Genomic DNA, 17,593 nt, shown 5'->3' on the forward strand with positions numbered 1-17,593 from the left:
CTGCCCCCCCCCCCCCCATAGTGGAAATGGATTTGCTTACAGACTTGGAAAATGTGTTAGCTGTGGAACATGATAGTCTGGATAAACATGTCATAAACATGATAAACTCATGCTCCTCTGCACTCCAGCAATGCATTTTCAATATCTCATCTGTTATTGTGCCAAAGTCCACTGCTGCACTCAATCACATTGTTTTCAATGGTGTCCATCCACAATAATGTGACTCCACACGATTTGGGAAAAGGTTCCTTTGATGTATTTCAAAAAGAGGGGTTTGGAACTTTACATGAGGTGTGTGACATTACACATCTCCTTCCCTGAATCTATATGCAAGAAAAAGAGGGTTTGGTACTTTAAACGAGGTAGGTCTAGCATGGCAAAAATATGAGTCAATGTAAAAACACATGTTTTATTCAGTACATTAAAAAACATGACATAGCAAAATTAGTGCATACGTGGTAAACAAGCATATCAACCACATATTATCAACCAGATATTCATGAAAATAATCAAAGCAACTAAAGCCCCATACACACTATCAGTTTTTCTGCTGAGTTTTTCCTTCAGGTATACCAAAACCATGTAGTGCAAGGGCCTGCCTGATTGCATACAAATTGAAACTCCTAAGGTTTGACCTAATATTATATGGTTTTGGTAAATCTGAAGGAAAAACTCAGCAGAAAAACTGATAGTGTGTATGAGGCTTTAGTGTCAGGATCACTTAGTGCTCCTGCTACTCATTCCAGCATCAGGTGTTGGCTGTTGCATTCCTCTTGTCTGTGTTCACCTGCAAGGTGATTGATCTGGTCAGTCACTTGATATAAGAAAACCAAACACTCTATTGCTTGCTTGTAATAGAGACAGTTACCTGCATTGTTCCTGATCAAGCCTCCTGTTTGTCTGCCCTGCTTTGCTGTTGGATTTCACTGTGTATGACCTGGATCAGATATTGGACTATTCCCCGAACTCAGCCTGCCTTTTACCTGGACTGTCATAGAACCACACTATCTGTCTGCTAAACTTTAAGTAGTTAAGTTTGTGCTTGCCCTGGTGTGGTGGCCAGGCTCTATAGCATTGTGTATAAGTCCTGGGGGCAACCAAGTACTGGTAGGCCTGAATTGCCTTAAGGGAAAGGGGGCTGCTATAGGTGAAGCACACAGTAGCTAGCTATAGTGTCTGACCACCTGCATTGGAGTAGACGTGACACTTAGTGATGACATATTAAGGTATAAGACAGTTGTCCATCATAAATAATTGGTTGAAAAGCAACAGGGTGGGGTAACTTGGGAGTGGATGAAATAAAACCATCTAAATAGAAAATGGTGCATCAAAATTGGCCCGACGCACATTTCGTGGTTTCCTACTAGGGACGGGTGAATGGTTCGGACCGAGCATAAGTTCGGGCCGAACTTTGGTTGTTCAGGTGCAGAACACCGAACAATATGCGGTGTTCGGGGGAAATTTGAAAGCCGCCGGAACACCATTAAATTCTATGGGACATTAACATGAAAATAAAAAGTGCTAATTTTGAGGGTTAATATGCAAGTTATCGTCATAAAAAGTGTTTGGGAACCTGGGTCCTGCCCCAGGAGACATGTATCAATGCAAAAAAGTTTTAAAATCACCCATTTTTTCGGGAGCAGTGATTTTAATAATGATTAAAGTGAAACAATAAAAGTGAAATATTCCTTTAAATGTCATAACTGGGGGGTGTCTATAGTATGCCTGTAAAGTTGTGCATTTAAATGATCCTGACATTACCTCCCCTCTGAGAAGGGGCCCTCGGACCATCAAAGACAAGCTGGACAGCCAGCACAGGACCATCAGACTGGGCAGAGGTCTGCAGATCCATGAGGTCAGGATGGTTAGCAGGTGACGTGTCATAAGAGGCAAGCCGGATAGCTGAAACACAAGGAGAATGCAGAGAGCCCTGAAAAAAAGGTTGAAAGCCAGTGGCGGCTGGCAAAGATTTAGGATGGGGGGGCGCCAGACCCCGCCCTTCCTTTTTGGCCCCTCTTACTTGGTGAATGGGTGTGGTTTGAGCGAAATAGTGGACGTGGCTCTAAGGTGGCGTGGTTAGCATCTGAGATGAACGAGGGATGGCGGGAGAGGGACGAGAGGAATGAAGGGACAGCAGGCCCACATCCTACACAGCAATAGAAATGTGTGTTCTAGAAAGTTTAACAATCAGCAGATAAAGATACTCCAAGCACCTGGTGTTAGCACTCCAATCATCCCGGTACCGTGGTTGTTGTGGTGTCAGGATGATTGAAGCGCATTATTTCTATTATTACATTGTAATATAAAATTAAATCATTCAACTCCCCATTAAGGCAAAATCAGTGGGAGCCCTCAGCGTGCCACTAGCCGCGTCGCCTACAACCAGATGCCATCAGGTGTCCGTCCTTACATCAGGTGCCCCCAGCGGAGTCCCTCCTTACATGCAGCCTCTGTCCCCCCCCCCAAGTGCAGCCTCTGTCACCCCCAAATGCAGCCTCTGCCCCCCCCCCAAATGCAGCCTCTGCCCCCCCATTGCAGGTTGCCTGTGTCCCATTAAATGCAGCCTATGCCCCCCCAATACAGCCTGTGTCCCCCCCCAAATGCAGACTGCCTGTGTCCCATTAAATGCAGCCTGTGCCCTCCCAAATGCAACCTGCCTCTGTCCCATTAAATGCAGCCTGTGCCCCCCCCCAATGCAGCCTGCCTTTGTCCCATTAAATGCAGCCTGTGTCCCCCCCTCAAATGCAGCCTGTGTCCCCCCCTCAAATGCAGCCTGTGTCCCCCCCCTCAAATGCAGCCTGTGCCCCCCCCCCCTCAAATGCAGCCTGTCCCCCCCCCCTCAAATGCAGCCTGTGTCCCCCCCCCCTCAAATGCAGCCTGTGTCCCCCCCTCAAATGCAGCCTGTGTCCCCCCCCTCAAATGCAGCCTGTGCCGTCGTCCCCAAATGCAGCCTGCCTGTGTCCCATTAAATGCAGCCAGTGTACTTACCTTGCTGTTGTCCTCTCCAGCGGTGTCTCCTTCTACTGGCAGCGCTGATGGAGTGACATACTTCCTGGTTCCTCTTTCGGGCACAATGGGAGAGAAAGACAGGAAGTGACATCTAACTGAGGTCAGATGTCAATCAAATCTGAAGTGCCGAAGTAGCTTCCGCCCGGCGCCTGTAGTATAGGTTACTATGGCCAGGCGCCCGCAAATGCAACACCACGTCTGCAATCTCGTGATTGCATAGACGTGGCGCTTCCCATAAGGGCACTGTGTCCGGCGTTGGACTGTGTCTAGTGTCCGAACACAGTGCACTTAAGGAACTATATATTTTTTTAAAGGGCCAGTAATAAAAAAAGTTATTATTATATATTTTTTTTTGGCCTGCCTGGAGGGGGGAGGGGGTCGGCGCCCAGGGGGCCCCTATGGACGGGCCGCCACTGTTGAAAGCTCCTGCTGGCCAAATGAGGCAGTCTATCCAGAAGGATGGATTGAACCTCTTAGACAAGTTTGAATGGGTGTAGTAGAAGTAGGGTGAGGCCAGGTTACAGAAAGTCCTGAATAAGAAAAAGCAGGCAGCTGAATGGGCATGGGCTGGACTGGCATAACTAGTGCAGAGGCCAACTGAATCGCATCAACATGCATAGCGACTACCTGAATTGTATCACCATGCATAGTGACTGTCTGAATCACATCGCCAGGTGTAGTGACTGTCTGAATCGTAGCGACTATCTGAATCGCATTGCCAGGTGTAGCGACTACCTGAATCGCATCGCCAGGGGTAGTGGCTACCTGAATCGCATCGCCAGGTGTAGCGACTGTGGAATTCAATCAGGCAGACAGGCCAGTTAGGGCTCAGACATTTATGGAGGGTGGGATGGGAATAGATGGGAGGAGGATTTCCCATGTTGGAAACAACCATTGGAAATTATAGGACTATTTGTACTACTAAAAAAAGATATGCAAAACACCAGAGCAAAATGTAAAAATGCATTAAAGTGTTTTTTCACCAATGCCAGTGAAGTCTGTCAAGCAAAATGGGTGAATTGGAAGCTCTGGTGCACGAGGAGAGCTATGATGTAATCGGTGTTGCTGAAACTTGGCTTCATTCTTCACATGACTGTGCTATTAATATTCCTAGCTGTGCACTCTTTTGGAGAGACAGGTTAAAAGGGAAAGGTGGGTGGTCTGTCTCTATGTAAGAAGTGATCTCAAAGCGAGTGTGTATGAGGACCTAATTGATGGAGAGTGTGATGTGACTGAATCATTATGGGTGGTACTGCATATAGATGTGCGTAGTTCAAAGTTAATCATTGGAGTTTGTTGTAGACCACCCAATGTTATTGAGGAGGTGGAGACTCAGCTACTTGCACAGATGGAAAGGGCTGCAAGGGCTGGGACGTTGATAATAATGGGTGATAACTATCCGGAAATTGACTGGAGTAATGGCACTGCTGAATCAGTTAAAGGGCAAACATTTATAAACCTATTACAGGACAATTTTATGGCCCAGTTTATTGAGGCCCCAACTAGGAATGATGCTCTTTTGGACCCTGTAATCTCAAATCATGCAGAGCTTATTACTAATGTTCATATAAAGGAACATCTGTTCCTATATATTAAAATCAGGGGGAAATCGTGTGTGCATGTTATACGCCGATCTATAAAGTTTCGGAGGGAAGAGGAGTAGCGAGCATTCCTGGATTACACAGAGCCATGGTCTCCTGTGTATCCTGGTGCTCAGTCACACACAGCCACTCCTCCTGGCCCTGCATTGGCCACTATTCTATCTATCATATAAGCAGGGCCAGGAGGCATGGCTGAGAGTGACTAAGCACCGAGTACACAGGAGATCATGGCTCTGTGTAAACCAACACTGGCAAGGCTGCACTGATGGGAAAGGTGAGGCTGCAGATGGGCACTGAACAGGCTACATTGTTGGGCAATTTAGTGGCTGCACATTGGCACTGAGAATGCTGCATTGATGTGCAATTTAAAGGCTGCAGATGGACACAGAGCAGGGTGAATTAATGTGCAATTTAAAGGCTGCAGATGGGCACTGAGCAGGCTGCGTTGTTGGGCAATTTAGTGGCTGCAGATGGGCACTGAGCGGGGTGCATTGTTTTGCAATTTAGTGACTGCAGATGGACACAGAGTAGGGGGAATTGATGTGCAATTTAAAGGCTGCAGATGGGCACTGAGCAGGCTGCATTGATTTGCAATTTAGTGACTGCAGATGGGCACAGAGTAGGGTGTATGGATGGGCACTGAGTATGGTGCAATGAAGGACAGTTTAGAGGCTGCAGATGGGCACTGGTGAGGCTGAATTGATGGGCTGCGACCCTTATTTTGCTTCAAAGTTCTTTATTAAAAACGTAAGTTTTTTTTTCTTGAAACTTCCCTCTTAAAATGAAGGTGCATGTTATACGCCTGTGCAAGTTATACGCCGATAAATACAGTATTTTTTTATTTATTTTCATGGTTGAACTAGTTGGACTTGTGTCTTTTTTTCAACCTGACTATGTAACTATGTAACTTGTGGACAAGTTAGCTTGGCTGTGTCCAAGGGAGTTTAGCGACAGGCAAAGGTAGGGGTAATCCAGGGGTCTTGACTTCTCAGGACTTAGAGGAAGTTTCCGGGCTCAAGGTTGCCAGAGAGCGGATACATTTGGCTTCCAGGAGGAGAGGATTCAGGCTGTGGCAATTGGCTGGAGAGGTGAACTGTAGAGAATTCAATAAACCTGTCAGTGTCCTTTTCTATAACAGAGTCATATAAAGGCACATGGCTATGCAAACTGGAGTCACAAAAATTGTCATGATCAGGATCCGAATAGGACTGTAATAAAGGCTGGTACTGGCCACCCAAAAGTTATAAATGGCCAACTGGTCAGCAGTTTTATTGAAGTTCTAGATGCAGGTCTAGGACCAGGACCCGATCTCCTCTGCAGCCCGGGTTGTGAAGTTTAAGCCAGGGATACCCTAAGATAAGGGAATAAGCAGGAGATGAGATCAAGTAGAAGCCAATTGTCTCCCTTTGAAATTCCCCAATGGTCAAGGTAATAGGCAGTGTTGGTCATCTTACTTTAAAAAAGTAATTAGTTAAGTTACAAATTACTTCTCCCAAAAAGTAATTGTGTTAGTAACTCGGTTACTACATTGGAAAAGTAATTAGTTTTTTTAAATTCTATAGACAGGACTAGCGAGGGAAGTGAATGCCGCCACCTTCATCAGCGAGATTGACACCTCGCGAGCCCTGTCGCCTGGTATGGATTTAAAGGGGAACCCCCAAAGTCCATAGTAGACCCTTATCCGAGCATGCAGTTCGGCTGGTCAGGAAAGGGGGTGGGGACGAGCGAGTGCCTCCCCCCTCCTGAGCCGTACCAGGCCGCGTGCCCTCAAAATGGGGGGGTACTTTGGGGAAGGGGGGCCTGCGGCCCCCCACCCCAAGGCACCTTGTCCACATGTTTATGAGGACAAGGGCCTCTTCCCGACAACCCTGGCCCCAGATTCCAGCCCCCTACCCTATGTGAATGAGTATGGGGTACAATGTACCCCTACCCATTCACCTGGGGAAACAAGTGTTAATAAAAAAAAACACAACATGGTCAGGTCCTAAGGCATGCTGGGACTGTGATGTCATAATGGGCGGGGCCACCATGTGCCATCACCCGGTGACCATGCCCCGTTCCTATATAAGTGATCGCGCAGAGCTCATACGGCATTACAGTGGGAGAGAGTGTCGTGTCAACATCTGAAGAAGGAAGAAGGAAGAAAGGAGAGAAGAGAGACGAGGGAAGAAGGAAGGACGGAGGAGACCGGGCTCCTCCGCTAGTAAAAGAGCTGCAAGAAGATAGCGCAGGAGCCCAGAAGAATAACGGGAGAGAGCGTGAGAAGATGCCGGAGAGTGGGAGAAGAGGCCGGACACCGGGAGAAGAGGCCGAACAGAGAGGAGAAGTCGGAAGAAGACCCCCAAAGTCAGAAGAAGACCCCTGGAGCTGATTAATAAATTACTTTAAAAACCTGTGTTGTGTTTTTTTTATTAACACTTTTTCCTCCAGGTGAATGGGTAGGGGTACATCATACCCCATACTCATTCACATAGGGTAGGGGGCCGGAATATTAAAGGGGGCTCCCGGATTCCGATAAGCCCCCCGCCCGCAGACCCAGACAACCAACAACCAGGGTTGTCGCGAGGACCTTGTCCTCATCAACATGGGGACAAGGTGCTTTGGGGTGGGGGGCCGCAGGGCCCACCTTCCCCAAAGCACCCCCCATGTTGAGGGCATGCGGCTCAGGAGGGGGGGCTGCTCGCTCGTCCCCACAAACTTTCCTGACCAGCCGGGCTACGTGCTCGGATAAGGGTCTGCTATGGACTTTGGGGGGACCCCCACGCTGTTTTTTCAGCGTAAGGGTTCCCCTTTCAATCCGTACCAGGCGACAGGGCTAGTGAGGTGTCAATCTCACCGATGGAGGCGGCGACATTCACTTCCTTTGCTAGTCCCGTCTACCTCGTCCCGGGTGGTAGATGTAATTGCGGTAACACCGCCCAAGTAATGGGAACGGCGTTACCATGAGGGAAAGAGTAATCAGTTAGATTACTCGTTACCCTCTAAAGTAACTGCGTTAAGTAACTCAGTTTATTTTAACTGAGTTACTTACATCACTGGTAATAGGTACAGTGCACAAGGTCACCAGGCCCATGGACAAGGGAGAGTTATCAACAGCTAAATCTGTGAAGGGTCTGAGCACCTTAGTCACTGGAATCTGTAGACAGTGTGTTATGTCCCTATCGATTAAATTGCTAGCAGCACCAGAATCTATGAAAGCTGAGAGGCGGTGAGAAAACTTGGTAGAACTAAGTTGTGCAGGAACAAATAGATTCTCTGAAGGAAACTGACACAGACTGACTGACATAGTCTATAGAAGTGGACCCCACCCACACCAGACCCTTGGTGTTCCTCAGCTTATTAGGACAGCTAGCGAAAAAGTAGACGTGGTTGCCACAGTATGAGCAGAGTCCGAGATATCCTTCTAGCCTTTTCCCCAGAGGATAAATGGGTAGCGCCAATTTGTAAAGGCTCATCCCCCTGGAGAGGTTGAGAGGGCTCAGGAAATTAAGAAAAGGTGGGCAGCATACTAGGGGGGCAAAGAAACAAACCTCTCTGTACGCCTTTCCCGTAAACGCCTGTCTATACGGATGGCTACTTGCATGGCTTCATCCAATGACTTATTTTTTCAGGGTAGTGTAAAAGAGTCTTTTTTTTTTTTTTTTTTTTTTAACAGAAGGATGTTTATTGAAGTTTTGCAACGTTATACATGAGAACAGTACATGTGTATTACAAAAAATAATCTCTCAACAAGGTTAGTGATGTCATACATAATCCCAATAGTCTCACCAGTCCTTCATCTCTTTTGGCAAGTGTTCAACTATTTACCACTCTCCGCACTCCATTACAAACTGCCATGGAAGACACTTAGCCTCATGATCAAAACCTTGATTATAAACACTGTGTCCCCATTCTTGTCTGTATGTTCTCGAATAAGGGAGATGGAAGGTGGAGGGGATCCAGGATTTCGAATGAGAGGAGGAGAACAGATGAAGGAAGGGGAGAAGTAATGAAAAAGGAAAGAGAGAGAGAGAGGACGGGGGTGGAGTTGAGATAGATAGACATAGCGGTCCCAGATGTGGGTTTGCCTCATCCTGTATCCAGCCGACCATCTGTATGCCCTAATCAGTTGTCATCCATGTCATGATATGCCATTTGTCACCCACGATATGTCACTGTACAGTTGGTCAGGTCTCTCTAGACTGTAATATGCCTCGCCTGGACCCAGGACACCCAGATTTTTTCACATTTTTGGGGACAGTTGCGTCCCATATACGTAAGTTTATAAAAGGGCAATACCAAGTTTATAAGTGCCTTCCATGCCTGAACTTGAGCGGGTTCTGAGAGTTTCCCTGCAAAAGAGTCTTTAATGGAGTCGGATAAGCCTAACCTGAACTGGCTTTTTAGAGCTGGGTCATTCAACCCTGAGTCAGGTGCCCAGCGGCCGAAATCAGAACAGTATTGTTCAGCGGTGCGTTTATCCAGACGTAAAGACCTAAGGTTAGCTTCAGCTGAATGGGCACAGTCAGGATCATCATACAGTAAACCTAAGGTCTTGAAAAAGGCATAAACTGACCCTCTGTCTGGGTCTGAGACTAAAAGCCAAAAACTGGGGATCCCCCTGCAACCATATAATAATCAGGCTGATCTGCTGTGTTTCAGAACCAAAAGTGTGGTTTAAGCTTAAAGTATAGCATACAACAATTTTGTAAATTTGGAAAATATATGGGGGTCACCAGAAAAATGGTCAGACGTGTTAACTGTGGGCTCTGGCTCCTACGTTACTGCTGGAGGTGCGTTTACATGCACAGACAGTTCCTGGACTTGGCATGTCAGTTTGAAAATTTCCTCAGCAAATAAGCAAGTCCAAAACAGATTACAGCGCACACATACAAAAATGACATTTATCCTTCAAGGCTAGTGAAAAACACCTGAACATATTAAAAAATAAAGGGGTACTTTGTCGCAGTAAGTGGGCTTAGCACTATATGACCACATAGTGTGACTAAACCCCTGTATTTTTTAATACATTCAGGTGTTTTTAACTAGCCTTGCAGGATAAATGTCATTTTTGTATGTGTGTGCTGTAATCTGTTTTGTACTGTTTTTGGTCTTATAGCAGCACCATCTTGAATGTAATGCATTTTAGGGTGTGCCCCCCCCCCCCAAGTATGTTTTTGTATCCTGTGTAGAGTCCATCTTGACAGAAATTTGTTTTTTTTGCTAAAGGCTTGTAATTATGCCACGTCTACCCCAACACAGGTGGTCAGGCACTGTAGCTGGCTACTATGTGCTTCACCTATAGCAACCCCCTTTCCCTTAAGGCAAGCAGGACTACCAGTATCAGTACTTGGTTGCCCCCAGGACTTATACACAATGCTATAGTGCCTGGCCACCACACCAGGGCAGATACGAACTGAGCAAAGCCAAGAGATACTTGCAGTTAGCAGACAGGTAGCGTGGTTCTATGACAGACCATGTAAAAAAGCAGGCTGAGTTCAAGAAATAGTCCAACAATACGGTCCGAAGTTATACACAGGGAAATCCAAACTAGCAAAGCAGGGCAGACAGACAGGGAGCTCGATCACGAACAACACAGGTATCACTCACTATCACAAGCAAGGGACTGAGCATTTGGCTTGCTTATAACAGACCACATCAATCAACTTGCAGGTGGACACAGCCAGGGAGAATGCAATAGCCAAAACCCAGATGCTGGAATGAGGAGCAGAAGCACTTCAGTGATCCTGACACAAGGGTCATACATGGGCAATCCAGGTGTCCACTCTCCATCAAAGATATGTGGAGAATGGCGAAGCGTGTCAAGGAACTTTGGTCTTTGAGTGAAGACGTGTTATATGTAGTCACTTTGCTGACAAACAATAATACAGTAAGAGGGTCTAAATTTAGAGTTAAGTTGATATTTTTTCATATTCAGGTAGAGTGTTTGGATGCCATAATTATACTTTGGAACATACAGGCAGGGCCACTGATAAGGAAGTACAGGCAGCCCCCCCTGTACTGGGCCCAGGCCTCATCAGTTCAAAAGGGGGGCCCGGGTACCTGCTTAGCAGGAGGGCCAGCAGTACTGACTTATTTCTGAGACTTGTGACTCTTATGCAGTGCTTCCAGCTTCTAATTTTCTTTTCTTCCTCTGGCTGCACTCCAGGAGGATCGATTCTAGCATCTGTGCCCCCTTCCCTCTGCTGCCCGGGACCCCTATGTGCCTCTTTCCCCCATTGTGCTGCTGTTTTCCTTCCTCTCCTCTCCCACCAGCAGCTGCTAGTTCTTTCAGGGTGGTGAGGGGGGTTCACCATTCTGAATGAACACACCACCCTGAATGAACACAATGAGTTATCGGTACAGTGAGGTGACTGCCTCCATGCCGCTATTCACTTGAATAGGTCTTGTTCAACTGGGTAAAATGTCCGCTATGGCTTTATGCAAACCATAGCATCGCAGGCGTTGCAATTTATCAAAAATATCATTTGATATTTTCAGAGGAGGCGGACCCTGTCAGGTAGGTTGTACAGGACCCTGTGATTTCTAGCAGCAGCCCTGCATACAGGTGCAGTACTTGATTAGCCTGCCCTTTACTAATTTCAGTGATGGGATTTTACACTGTGAAAATCTCATACGGGATACAATAGACTTTCTTCATGTTTAAATTATTCTGACATGTTTACAATCGTCTTTATAGTTTTAAATAATTAATAATAATAATAATTTTTGTCTATGTATATTTATATATGTTTTTGATGTGTCTTTTTGTGACACACACATAGGAATTCACAATATATGCTTTGATTGTAACAATAGGTGTTTTTTGAACACGGGACTTTTACTTCACATGTTTTGATTGTAACACCTGATTGTAACACTTGATGTTTTAAAACACAGGAATTTAAGGCTAGGTTCACACTATATACTGTATACAGTATTTCACAAAAGTGAGCACACCCCTCACATTTTTGTAAATATTTTATTATATCTTTTCATTTGATAACACTGAAAAATGTCACTTTGCTACAATGTAAAATAGTGAGTTTACAGCTTGTATAAACGTGTAAATTTGCTGTCCCCTCAAAAAAAATCAACCCACATCCATTAATGTCTCATTAATGGATGGCGTGACAAGGTGGGCATTTTCTTTAAATTGTGGCAGTGAGCGGGGGGTGAATATTGGTGGTACGGGGGGGGGGGGGGGCGGTGCATTTGTAACATGTTACATGGTAGACCCTGAATATGGGTGTAACATTTTACAGAAGGTGAACTTATCTTTTAATGGCACCCCCACTCAATGAAAATTGCAGCACAGTTTCCCATGTGCGCAGTTTCCTGAGCTGGGAACAGTTTCCCAGTGGCTATGATTTTTGAAAAGGTGCAGGGAACTTTTCCCTGTGTTTTTCGTAGGTACTGCAGCCGCCGGGGAAACCGGCATAGTGTGAACCTAGCCTTATTTTTCCTTTTGTATTGATTGTAACTAGGGATGAGCTTCGTGTTCGAGTCGAACATACGTTCGACTCGAACATCGGCTGTTTGCCCGTTCGGCGAATTCCGAACATTATGGGCCGTTTGCGCCAAATTCGTGTGGCGCTCACGGCCCACAATGCACTGCGTCATCGCAGTGCATTGCTGGCTCATGATTGGCCAAGCATGCACTGTGACCCCGCATGCTTGGCCGATCACAGCGCCAGCAGCGAGGAGAGCCATGATTGGCCACAGGCAGGATGCCTGTGGCCAATCATAGCTCAGGCTGTGTAGTACACGCACCACACTATATAAGGCCGCCAACACGGCGGCCTTGTGTAGTGTGTTGGCGTCTGAAGCAGTTAGTGGGTGCTCTGTGTACCTTCAACACAGTACACACCGATCGTTATCGGCCGATTTTCGACCTTGCTCTTCTGTAGTGGTTGTTGTCTGCTTGCTCTGACCACAGTAAACACCGCTATATTCACCTCACCTATATAGCTAGTGATCTATCTTTTATAATGGAGCTTGCAGTCAGTAGTGTTAGGAGCTTGTGCGTGCTGTCTGCGTGCTCTGTACCCAGTACACACCGCTATATCCACCTACATAGCTCTTCTCTATTTGAGCCCACTTGCCATCTGCAGGAGTTATTGGAAGTTGTGTGTGCCTCCAGCACAGCACAGTATACCTCTGTATATACCCCTTTATCTCTGGTGTTCTATAAAAAAGGCATCTGCAGGAGTTAGTGGGTGTTTTGTGCCTCCAGCACAATATACACCTGTATCTACCCTTTATTGCTGTTCTCTAATACAGCCATCTGCAGGGCTTAGTGGGTGTTGTGTGACTCCATTACAGTATACCCCTTTATCTCTGGTGTTCTATAATAAAGGCATCTGCAGGAGTTAGTGGGTGTTGTGTGCCTCCAGCACAATATACACTACCCAACTGCTGTTTTACCCAACTCTCTTCAGGCCATTACCATGTCTGGAAGGCCAGCAAGGAGAGGCAGACAGGCGCAAGCTGATAAAAGACGGCAAGCAGGCTCTACGTCTAGAGACAACAGTGCTGGTCGTGGACGCGGTGCATTGTCATCAGCACGTGGCCATGGGACACGCTTGTCCTTTTCGACAGCTGGACATGTTGAACCGCAACATGCCAACGACTTGGTAGAGTGGATGACCAAGCCCTCTTCATCCTCCTCATCCTCTCTCACCCAGTCTCAGGGTACTAGCAAAGCAGCTGCCAATGCATCGTCTTCCCTCCTCTCAATGTCATCATCAGTGACTCCTTCCCTAGACCCACCACGTCCTCCTGAGGAGTCTCCTGAACTCTTTGAGCACAGTGTTGGGTACATGCTTCAGGAGGATGCCCAGTGTTTTGTAGGCTCTGATGATGACACTCAGCTAGAGGAAGGCAGTAGCGTGAGCACAGAGAGAGGGGATGCTCAAGAAGGACAGAAATCTGGCAGTCATGTTCCACAAGCTGCAGCATACTGCCAGGTTTGCTACAGCGATGAAGAGGGAGGGGATGATGAGGGCACTGACTCCACGTGGGTGCCTGGTAGGAGAGAGGAGGAGGAGGAGGCACATGTCCAATGAGGCAGGATGCCCTCCGGGGGCCAGCTTAGGGGCAGCACACCGACTGAATCACACCACAGAGCTCCGCCTGTGCAGGGCGCTGCCTCTGCGCGTTATTCTAAAAGTTCTTTGGTGTGGGCCTTTTTTGAGACGAGTGCATCAGATTGCACCGCTGCTATTTGCAACATATGTCTCAAGCGTATCTCGCGTGGCCAAAACATCAGCCGCTTGGGCACCACATGCTTGACCAGACATATGTTGACCTGCCATGCAGCTTGTTGACAAGCGTACCGCAAAGACCCACACCAAAGCACAAAGCGGACCTCTCCTTGCTCCTCATCAGCTGGCATCTCCAACCCCACTAGACCTTCAGTCCTCTCTGAAACCTGCTCTGAGAGGAATGAAGGTATAGAATTAGGTGTGTCACAGCCAAGTGCTTCCGGGCACTCTGCTAGCAGTACACCCACGTCCGATTATAGCAGGCAAATGTCCCTGCCCCAGCTGCTGGACCGGCGAAAGAAGTTCACTCCCAGCCATCCACATGCCCAGCGGTTGAATGCTAGCTTGGCTAAATTGCTATCACTTCAACTGCTGCCTTTTCAGTTGGTAGACTCGGCCCCCTTCCGTGAGTTTGTACAATGTGCAGTTCCTCAGTGGCAGGTCCCCAAACGCCACTTTTTCTCACGGAAGGCGATTCCGGCTCTCTACCAGCATGTGGAAGGCAATGTCCTTGCCTCGCTGGACAGGGCGGTCAGCGGTAAGGTGCATGGTCCAGCAGGCATGGACAGGGATGTTACCTATCTTTCACGGCCCATTGGGTCACTCTTCTGGCAGCTGGGAAGGATGCAGGACAAGGTGCAGTAGTGTTGGAGGTTGTTCCGCCACCACGCCTCCAAAATGCTACTATTGGTTGTGACACACCTCTCTCCTCCACCCCCTCCTCTTCTTCTTCCTCCATGGCCTCTTCCAGTGCTCTGTCCTCAGAACCAGCGGTGCTCCGTAGGCGTTCCAGGGGCTACGCAAGTACGCAGGCAAAACGATGCCATGTCTGTTTGTTTGGGGGACAGGAGCCACACTGGGGCGGATGTTTTGTCAGCTCTGCAGGGGCAGGCTGAGAGGTGGTTGACGCCACGCCAGCTTAAGCCAGGAATGGTGGTTTGTGACAATGGCACCAACCTCCTCTCCGCCCTCCGACAGGGACAACTGACCCATGTGCCCTGTGTAGCTCACATCCTTAACCTGGTGGTGCAGCGGTTCTTGGGCAGGTACCCCGGCTTACAGGATGTCCTGAAGCAGGCCAGGAAAGTCTGTGTGCATTTCCGCCGATCATTTAATGCCTGTGCTCGGCTGGCTGAGCTCCAAAAGGAGTTGAACCTGCCCAAGAACCTCCTTATATGTGACATGCCCACCAGGTGGAACTCAACGTTGGCCATGCTGCAGTGGCTGCACATGCAGCAGAGGGCCATCAATGAGTACCTGTGCGATTACGGCACCAGGACAGGGTCAGGGGAGCTCGGTTTTTTCTCACCACGCCAGTGGGGCATGATCAGGGATGCATGCACTGTCCTGTCACCGCTTGAGGAGGCCACAAGGATGGTGAGCAGTGACAATGCATGCATCAGTGACACTGTACCTCTTGTCCACCTCTTGGAGCATACGCTGCATGGAATAATGGACAGGGCACTTGAGGCAGAACAGAGGCAGGAAGAGGAGGACTTCCTTGCCTCTCAAGGCCCCCTTTATCCAGACAGTGTTCCTGCTGTGCCACCCATCACACAGGAAGAGGATGAGGAGGAGGAAGAGGAGGAGGAGGATGATTGTGTCAGCATGGAGGTGGAGGCTGGCACTCAGCATCAGCAGCAGCAGTCTTGTAGGGATGATTTACAGTCCCAAGAAACACGTGGACTTGTACGTGGCTGGGAGGAGATAGCTGCGGATCATGTTGGCCTCAGTGACTCAGAGGACTCCGGACCGAATGCCTCAGCTAACCTACGCTGCATGGCCTCCCTGATCCTGCAAAGCCTGCGGAAGGATCCACGTATTCTTCGGATCAAGGAGAGGGACCATTACTGGCTGGCCACTCTCCTTGATCCACGGTACAAGGGTAAGGTTGCCGACCTTTTCTTGCCATCGCAGAGGGAGCAGAGGATGAGACATCTCCGGGAGGCCTTGCAGAAAGGTCTGTGCCACGCGTTCCCAGAGACTGGGAGGTTACAAACTCCTGGTCCTGGACAACGTGTTGCTGAGGCATCGGTCAGAAGGAGCGGTGGAGAAGGTGGCCGTCTGACTGATGCTTTCAGACAATTTTTTAGTCCGCAGCCCCAAGGTATGATCGGTTCCAGCAACCATCGCCAGCGTCTGATTTACATGGTGCAGGAATACCTAGGGGCAAGGTCAGACTTGGACACCTTTCCCACCGAAAATCCTCTGGCTTACTGGGTCTTGAGGATGGATCACTGGCCAGAGCTTGCACAGTATGCAATTGAGCTACTGGCCTGTCCTGCATCCAGCGTTCTTTCGGAACGCACCTTCAGTGCTGCTGGTGGCTTTGTTACCAATCACAGGGTGCGCCTGTCCACCGAATCAGTTGATCGACTGACCTTCATCAAGATGAATCAGTCTTGGATCACCCACAGCTACCAAGCACCTGAAGCTGATGTAACCGAATAATATTTTTGGAAATATCACATCCCTTCAAGACTGCCTATGCTGATGCTGAGTGACTGTCCTGTTATGTTGATTGTCTATCCTCTTCCTCCTCCGCTGATATGTTGGAAGAACATTTCTGGTTCTGGGTGATGCCATCAGCCCAATTTTTCTGCCCCTGTTTAACAGGGGCGTTTAAGTACAATTTTTGATGCAATGCTTTGCAGCAGGGCTAATTCCTGCAATAAAACTAGAGTATATGGGAGAGGTTGCAGTGTGGTGGCACCAGCACCAGTGCCTAAGGCCCAATTTTTCTGCCCCTGTTTAACAGGGACATGTAATTACAATTCTTGATATAACCTTTCACAGCAGGGCGCTCCAGCGCCCAGCAAGAGTCACTTTGAGGGCTTACAATGTTGTGGCAAAACCAACACCTTGTTCCGCCATTTCTGCAGAGCATATAGGGCAGGCCCCTACTTTCAAACATCCAACTTACAAACATCTCCTACTTGCAAACGGAAGGAGACAACAGCAAGTGAGATGAAAAAAGATGTACGACAAAACAAATTATACAGGGGTGATAACCCTTCCCTATGTTTTCCAAAAAGCTTAAAAATAGTTTTTTTGACTGGAGCTACACTTTAAAAATGTACCAGTTGAAAATTACAAACAGATTCAACTTAACACAACAAACCTACACAGTTCCCTGTCTTGTTTGCACCGCCTGTATACTGCTGTTCTGAGTATATAGGGCCTGGGGGCCACACGCATTTCCTTTTTTTAACCACCTCCCGCCCGCCCTATAGCCGAATGACGGCCGTAGAGGAGGCGGGTTCATCCGGGCGGTCGTCCCTGGACGTCCTTTTGTTTACTTCCGCAATGCGCGCCGCCGGGGACAGGCAAACACAAATCGCCGTGAACGGCCAATCAAAGCGGCCGTTCACAGTGCGATCGCAGCTGCCAATGGGAGATGATCTCAAATGTAAACATATGAGATCATCTCCCATTGCGGTGTCTCTCCCTCCTCACACAGAGACAGCGTGTGAGGAGAGAGAGGATCTGTGAGTGACATACTGTATATTGAATACTGTGACTAACATCTGTCAGCCCCAGTGCCAACTGTCAGCCCCAGTGCCATCTGTCAGCCCCAGTGCCAGTGCCATCTGCCAGTAGTGCCATCTGCCAGTAGTGCCATCTGCCAGTAGTGCCAGTGCCGCCAGTGCCACCTGCCAGCGCCAGTGCCACCTGCCAGCCCCAGTGCCATCAGCCCCAGTGCCGTCAGCCCCAGTGCCGCCAGTGCCACCTGCCAGC

This window comes from Lithobates pipiens, unplaced genomic scaffold (genome assembly GCF_037356315.1).
Source record: "Lithobates pipiens isolate NorthernLeopardFrog02 unplaced genomic scaffold, aLitPip1_a1.2 Scaffold_18, whole genome shotgun sequence".
NCBI classification, from domain to species: domain Eukaryota; kingdom Metazoa; phylum Chordata; class Amphibia; order Anura; family Ranidae; genus Lithobates; species Lithobates pipiens.